Here is a 7,777-nt window from a genome sequence, read left to right on the forward strand (position 1 = left end):
TGAATTTGACTCCAGCCAAGAGGGGAATCAGCTGGCCGAGCCAGAGATGGGCCGCATCCTAAAATGCTCGTCCAGACAGATCTCGCCATAGGATTGCCCGCCCACTCCCCCAACCGACAACTATTAATTTGATTTGTGTCAACCCGCTCCCCACATGTGTCTCAAACCCACTATTTTTAAAGATTAAAACAAAATCTGGTGTTTTATATATACACGTATATGCACACATCCCTCATCCAGTGTGAACAGAGGGTGCATGTATAAATAGACGCTTTATCGCAGAAGGGGCAGCCAAGAATCAGACGTTTGCTTCTGTGCGTTTTGCAGGGAACGGTCACCATTCCTTGCACGTGCCTTTGACAACTGACGGGGAGCCTGCCTGTTTCGCACTCTGGGTATTTATACCCACACTGAAAATGTCAAGTGCAAAGCCGCCCACAACACTCAACTATTTTGCCTCGTTTGAGGAGAGTCATTAGAGGAGTGTCGGCACACGGGCACAACATTAACATTTCAAGAGCCTCGGTGCTCGTCCTCATCGCAATAACTTCTTTGCACCAATGCTGTGGACAGCAGCATCGCTTTCCAGGGTTGCCTCATTTAATGGAGAACACAGGCTCAGACTTCAACACGTGCTTTCATCCAAATTTATTGTGTCTATGTAGTCCACCGATGGCAATGATAAGGGGAAAGGCTGTAGCTCAGGTTCAGTCTCCAGCATCTCCAGAAGGACTGGAAGGGAACCCTGCTCAAAACTCTGGAGAGCAGCTGCCAGCCAGTGTAGACAGCTAAATGCAGCTAAATGGACCAGTGGTCTGACTCGGTATAAGGGCTTGTTTTCTCCTGCTCTGGTGGGTAGGACTTGAACCAATGGGGGAAGGAGCGTCTCCACCCCCATCGTTCTGCCCGGACGCTGAGGTCCAGTGCCGAGGGCCTTCTGGTGGTTCCCTCACTGTGAGAAGCCAAGTTACAGGGAACCAGGCAGAGGGTCTTCTCGGTAGTGGCGCCCGCCCTGTGGAACGCCCTCCCACCAGATGTCAAAGACAAAAACAACTACCTGACATTCAGAAGACATCTGAAGGCAGCCCTGTTTAGGGAAGCTTTTAATGTTTAATAGGTTATTGCATTTTAGTGTTCTGTTGGAAGCCGACCAGAGTGGCTGGGGAAACCCAGCCAGATGGGCGGGGTATAAATAATAAATTATTATTATTATTAAGAAAGGAGATTCTGACTAAACTTCAGGAAGAACTTTCTAGTGCTAAGAGCCGTTCAGCCATGGAACGGTCACCCTCTGGAGGTGATGGTCTCTCCTTCCTTGGAGGTTTTTAGGAAGAGTTTGGATGCTCATCTGCCACGGATGCTTTAGGTGAGATTCATGCAATGAAAGGGTTTGGACTAGATGACTGGCTCCATCCAACTCCACGATTCTAAAGAAGCTTCCTATATTCCAATGTACACAAAGCTCACAGAGTTAACCAGAATAGCTAACATGTCCTTTAAATGTATAGTAGAGATGGCACCTTACTATGGAATGGGCTTCTGAGATCCATGGAATTTTCTCACAGACCACAGAGATCTATTATGTATACAGTGGTACCTCAGGTTACACCTGCTTCAGGTTACAGATGCTTCATGTTAAAGACTCCACTAACCCAGAAATAGTACCTTGGGTTAAGAACTTTGCTTCAGGATGAGAACAGAAATCACATGGCACGGCAGCAGCGGGAGGCCCCAGTAGCTAAAGTGGTACCTCAGGTTAAGAACAGTTTCAGGTTAAGAACGGACTTCCAGAACGAATTAAGTTCTTAACCTGAGGTACCACTGTATAAGGGATATACTGGGTATATACCGGTAATTTCTTCATCCTTCCCTCATAGTACTGAAGACGCATAGAATTGGAGAGCTGGATGGGACCAAAAGGGTCATCTCTGGGTCAACCACCTGAAATGTAGGAATCTTTTGCCCAATGTGGGGCTCAAACCCACAACCCTGAGATGAAGAGTCTCGTGCTCTACCAACTAGCTTTTAAACCCACCTCTGAAACCACTCATATTTGACTAGATGTTGGATGGGGAATCTGTGGTCCTCTTAACTGCATGGATTCGGGCCCCACCCTGGGCAAAAGATTCCCCATTGCAGGGGGTTGGACAAGATGACCCTCATGGTCTTTTCCAACTCTGCAATTCTATGGCTCTATACATTTTAAGACAGCAACTACCCATCACCTCTGACCACTGGCTGCACTGCCTGGGGCTGACAGAAGCAAGAGACCTGCAGCCTTCCTGGAGTCAATGGATTCCCATTTCTGGCGTGCATCCTTCTGGAAGTGCTCCCAAATTCATCCACTTGGAATGTCAGTTAAAGGGATCACAGGGTGCCTGAGTGAGAATCATAGAATCATAGAGTTGGAAGAGACCACAAGGGCCATCGAGTCCAACCCCCTGCCAAGCAGGAAACACCATCAGAGCACTCCTGACATATGGTTGTCAAGCCTCTGCTTAAAGACCTCCAAAGAAGGAGACTCCACCACACTCCTTGGCAGCAAATTCCACTGTCAAACAGCTCTTACTGTCAGGAAGTTCTTCCTAATGTTTAGGTGGAATCTTCTTTCTTGTAGTTTGGATCCATTGCTCCGTGTCCGCTTCTCTGGAGCAGCAGAAAACAACCTTTCTCCCTCCTCTATGTGACATCCTTTTATATATTTGAACATGGCTATCATATCACCCCTTAACCTCCTCTTCTCCAGGCTAAACATGCCCAGCTCCCTTAGCCGTTCCTCATAAGGCATCGTTTCCAGGCCTTTGACCATTTTGGTTGCCCTCCTCTGGACACGTTCCAGTTTGTCAGTGTCCTTCTTGAACTGTGGTGCCCAGAACTGGACACAGTACTCCAGGTGAGGTCTGACCAGAGCAGAATACAGTGGCACTATTACTTCCCTTGATCTCTGCCTGATTTCCTTAGAGAACCACAGCCAATAAGAAGCTAAAGAGACAAATAAAATCTCGGTATATGCTCAGGATTGTACTTTAATCACAGCATGAACTGCCTGGCAATCAGCAGCCTTATTCCTGGCTTGCCATTTTCACAGCAAAAGCTGGTGCACTCAGAAGCAGATTGCATCCCCTGTCGATCCATGCAAATGCTAAGCACTATTATATTTTGTAATGGTATACTGGATTTTATTTACACATAGCTTACAGTTACCATGCATCCCTTTTTGCTGTTGTGTCTTTCAGAAAACTGTAGCTCATAAGTAGAGTCCACCTCCTCTGAAATGAGGGCAGTTCCAGTTGACCTGTTTTGTTCAGTATACATCCTGATCTGTTTGCAATGAGATTAGACAGTGCTGGCTATTTAATGAGCATTTGTGGGGAGGTTAGGTGAAGCTGCAGCAAAGCAAGTGTTAGCTTACACTTTTTGTCTTGCATTTTCTCGTCACTTTCCTTACTGCAAAAAAGTCTGATCTTCCAGGGAAACAGGTTTGTTGCACAAAGATCTCCCAATCAACTATAATTATGCAACCTGAATAGCCCTGATTGAATGCCACCCCCACCCCCAAAATAGCAGCAGCCTGGAATCAGCTATTGGAAAAACTACGACCATACACAAACACACACAAACACACACACACAAATAACCAGGACACAATTCCATTTGACACCCGCTACAGTCTACTATCGCCGAAGAATTGATGCTTTTGAATTATGGTGCTGGAGGAGACTCTTGGGAGTCCTATGGACTGCAAGGAGATCAAACCGATCCATTCTGAAGGAAATCAGCCCTGAGTGCTTCCTGGAAGGACAGATCCTGAAGCTGAGGCTCCAATACTTTGGCCACCTCATGAGAAGGAAAGACTCCCTGGAAAAGACCCTGATGTTGGGAAAGATGGAGGGCACAAGGGGAAGGGGACAACAGAGGACGAGATGGTTGGACAGTGTTCTCGAAGCTACCAGCATGAGTTTGACCAAGCTGTGGGAGGCAGTGGAAGACAGGAGTGCCTGGCATGCTCTGGTCCATGGGGTCACGAAGAGTCGGACACGACTAAACGACTAAACAACTAAACAACAACAACAATCTACTATAACAAGCCAGACTCCATTGCCAGTAGCAGGGAATTTGGTTCCTTCAGCATATCAGAACAATGAATTTTCTAAATGAGTCTTGTACTTTAGTTGTAATTTCTGCATTGCAGGAGATAGGACTAGATGATTGGGGGGGGGGTCATCTACACATCTATGAGTCTATGAGTCAGTAAGCCCAACATTTGCATTATTATTTATTGCCATCTTCTACTGTCAAACAAACTCTGCAACTGCTAGGTATTTAGAGTTAAACATTAAACAACCATGGGTGGTAGCCAACTTAAGTTTTACTCAGAGTAAACCCCTTGAAATTAATTTGCCATGTTCATTAATTTAAGTTGGTTTACTCTGAGTAAAACTTAGCTGAATACCACCCCTTAATTTTCCAAAATGGGAACATCTGTTTAAGTGTTTATCTATGTTTTCTAATCAAAGAAAGCCAGTGAACATTTTCTCAAGTGAAGAGCACAGAGTTAGAAAAGAAGCAGTATAGGACAGACCTAATGATGAATGGTTTTTTGGGGGGACACTTACCAAGGGGGGGGAATGCAAAAGATTCAGAAGCAGGACTTTTGAGTATACCGGAAATAAAAAGATAACCAGGGTCATTGGGTAAGAGTCTTAAACGCTGTAGGGCAGGCATGGGCAAACTCGGCCCTCCAGATGTTTTGGGACTACAACTCCCATCATCCCTAGCTAACAGGACCAGTGGTCAGGGGTGATGGGAATTATAGTCCCAAAACATCTGGAGGGCCGAATTTGCCTATGCCTGTTGTAGGAAAAGCGAGGAGCGAAGATAGAGGTTATTAACTTCCTGTCTTCCTGTTTCCTAGAACCGGAAATCCAATAAAACTGATTGGCGGCAGATTCAGGACAATAAAACCAAGCCATCATCACATGAAGGGCAATTACAGAGTGTGCAGCCACACAATGTAATTACTGATATTGGCTTTAGAGCAGTGACCCTGATCTGTGACTCTACAGATCAGAGGCAGCCAGATGCTGTGGGATACAGTTCCCATCAGTCCCAGCCAGCGTAGCCAATGGCCAGGAATGATGGGAGTTGTAGTCCAGCAATATTTGGAAGGCCACAGCTTCCCCATCCTTACTTTAGAGCGGGCTTCCTCAACCTCGGCCCTCCAGATGTTTTGGGACTACAAATCCCATGATCCCTAGCTAGCAGCACCAGTGGTCAGGGATGATGGGAATTGTAGTCCCAAAAACAGCTGGAGGGCCGAGTTTGAGGAAGGCTGCTTTAGATGATTTTTCAGGAGGTTGATTAAACAAATTAACAGCGGCAGAAGCATGATAGCCAAATGGAGCTTCTATACCCTGATGTTGGGAAAGATGGAGGGCGCAAGGAGAAGGGGGCAACAGAAGACAAGATGGTTGGACAGTGTTCTCAAAGCTACCAACATGTGTTTGACCAAACTGCGGGAGGCAGTAGAAGACAGGAGTGCCTGGCGTGCTCTGGTCCATGGGGTCACGAAGAGTCGGACACAACTAAACGACTAAACAACAACAACAAGGTGCTACTGGAAGGATATTTTTATTTTAAATCGGGAACCTTCTGCATGTAGGACAGAGGTGCTCTCCTGCTGAGCTACAGCCCATTGCTTAACCTGTTGGCATATGATTGACTCCTACCCCAAAATACCAACACCTTGGGGAAGGGGAAAAGAGATTGCTTTGAGCATACTGACAAATTAAGGGCTCTGTGTTAGCGCACCTGCTTAGCATGCAGAATGTTCCAGGTAGGGCTGGGAATGTCCCTTTCCTGAAACCCTGGGAGCTGCTGCCAGTCATTGTAGACAATACTAAGCTAAATGGCTCAAAGCTTTGTAAAAGGCTGCTTCTCAGGTTCCTAATCTGGAGAGGAGAGGAAACAGGGGCACAAACAAGGGTTATCTTGGCATTTGTGCTGCATTCTCATCCACCCCACTCCAAATCCAGACTTGGGGATTTGATGAGCGCTGCTTTTCATAACAGAGAAGAATCTCTTCCTCCTCGGCACCAGAACTGGCATGATACAGTTGCCTTATCTGTAGGGGCAGGGAACGTAGGAAAGCAGGTGTGTGCGGGGATGACAAACAGATTAGCAGCTATAAGCTGATCAGCAAGGATTTCCCACCTTCCCAGCCACGGGTTCTGACTGCAAATGGAGGAGCGACAGGGATTGTCAAATCTTCCTGACAGCTATGAGCGCACGCTCAACAAACTGCAAGAGGGTTTGGCAAGGGGGCATTTGAAGAAGGCATGCTTTGCATATGGTGGGGCAGATGCAAAGGAGAAGAAGGTTCTACACCTTTAACAGCCGCGCAGACTTCAAATTTCAGCTAGATTTCAGCAGGTGTAGCTAAGCTGAAAGTCTACCCAGCTGTTAAAAGGGCAAGCAAGAGACCTAACTCATTTTTTCACCTGGTCCTGCTAAATATGAAATATACTTTCCTCTCCAGACGGCATAAAGTTAAGAAAAGGGGCGGGGGAGAGAAAACCCCAGATATAATTATAACGACGCAGCCAACGACACAGCTCTACGCTTTGTGTGAATTAGGTAGTGTGTTCAAGTGGCTAGAGCACTGTCTCCCAAACTTGGCTATCTGATTGTTTTTTTGGACTACAATTCCCATCACCCCTGATCGCTGGTCTTGCTAGCTAGGAGTGATGGGAGTTGTAGTCCCAAAACAGCTGGAGACTGTTTGGGAAATACTGGGCTAGAGCATAAGGCTGTGACCAGGGTTCAAATCTCCTCTCAGGCAACGGAGCTGATTTGGGTGACCACCTTGGCCAGCTGTTTCCAGGCTAGCCTACCTTGCAAGGTTGTTTTTGGGGTGAAACGGGAGGGGAGAGGAAGCATGGAGGGGAAACGGGATAAAAGAGGAAGGGAAAACGCTCAGATAAAAACCATGACGCTCATTGGGTGACCTTGGGTCCAGCCACCAGCTCTCAGCCTAACCTACCTCGCAGGGCTGTTGGATGGATAAAAACGGGGAGGAAGAGGACCATGTAAGCCGCCTTGAGCTCCTGGGAGGAAAGGCGGCATATAAAATGTTAAGAATGCTACATGCAAAAAAGGAAAAAAAAATTGCAATGCACCTCAGTCCACTGTGCCCAAGCCAAGGGAGGGGAGAGGAAAAATGAGGCAGGGAGGACGGACTCTGTCGCTGCTGCTGCTGTCTCCCTGGCCTGCAAATGGGAGCCTATGCGCATCCTCCTCTACAAAGCGATACCCGCGCCTGAGATCGATGCCCGCACATCTGCGGCGGGCAGCGCACGCACTCACCTGCGCCGCTCCCTTTCCCTTTGCAGCCGGAGCCGCCGCCGTTGCTGCCATCTTGCTCCCGGCCCTACCCTATTAAAGGCTTCGCCGAGGCGCTCTGCATGATGGGGGCTGTAGTTTCTGTCCTTCTCTCTCCCCTCCTCCTCCTCTTCCTCCTCCTCCCGCCCCTGTTGCGCGGCAGAGAAAGATGCCCGGGGGCTGCTGCGGCGCAGCGGAGCGTCGCCGCAACTGCATCCTCTGTGCGCTCGCAGAGAGGCGAAAGCAGAGGCAAGGCGGCGCGAAGAGCGGCACATATTTGTAAGCCAGGGCTCAGCACTTATATCCTTGAATGTTTAGGCAGCCTTAGCCAGCTTGGCATATATTTCGGTTCAATAAATAAATGTTGTCGACTACTTCGAGGTGCCTCTGAGCATGT

General features: G+C 47.8%; 1 protein-coding gene across 5 annotated transcripts in view; it reads right to left on the minus strand.

Moving 5' to 3' along the window:
- Positions 1-7,486, minus strand: part of EFR3A (EFR3 homolog A) — an 87,740-nt gene extending 80,254 nt beyond the window's left edge. For 4 of the 5 annotated variants that reach the window (XM_053395295.1, XM_053395294.1, XM_053395291.1 and 1 more), the window contains exon 1: positions 7,366-7,486. The gene's annotated coding sequence lies outside the window, so the exon portion shown is untranslated. Of the gene's footprint in view, positions 1-7,178; positions 7,280-7,365 lie in introns of those variants that run through there. The other variant, XM_053395292.1, reaches the window with a different exon arrangement.
- Between the last annotated feature and the right edge of the window lie 291 nt (positions 7,487-7,777).

This window comes from Podarcis raffonei, chromosome 7 (assembly GCF_027172205.1).
Source record: "Podarcis raffonei isolate rPodRaf1 chromosome 7, rPodRaf1.pri, whole genome shotgun sequence".
Taxonomy (NCBI): Eukaryota; Metazoa; Chordata; class Lepidosauria; order Squamata; family Lacertidae; genus Podarcis; species Podarcis raffonei.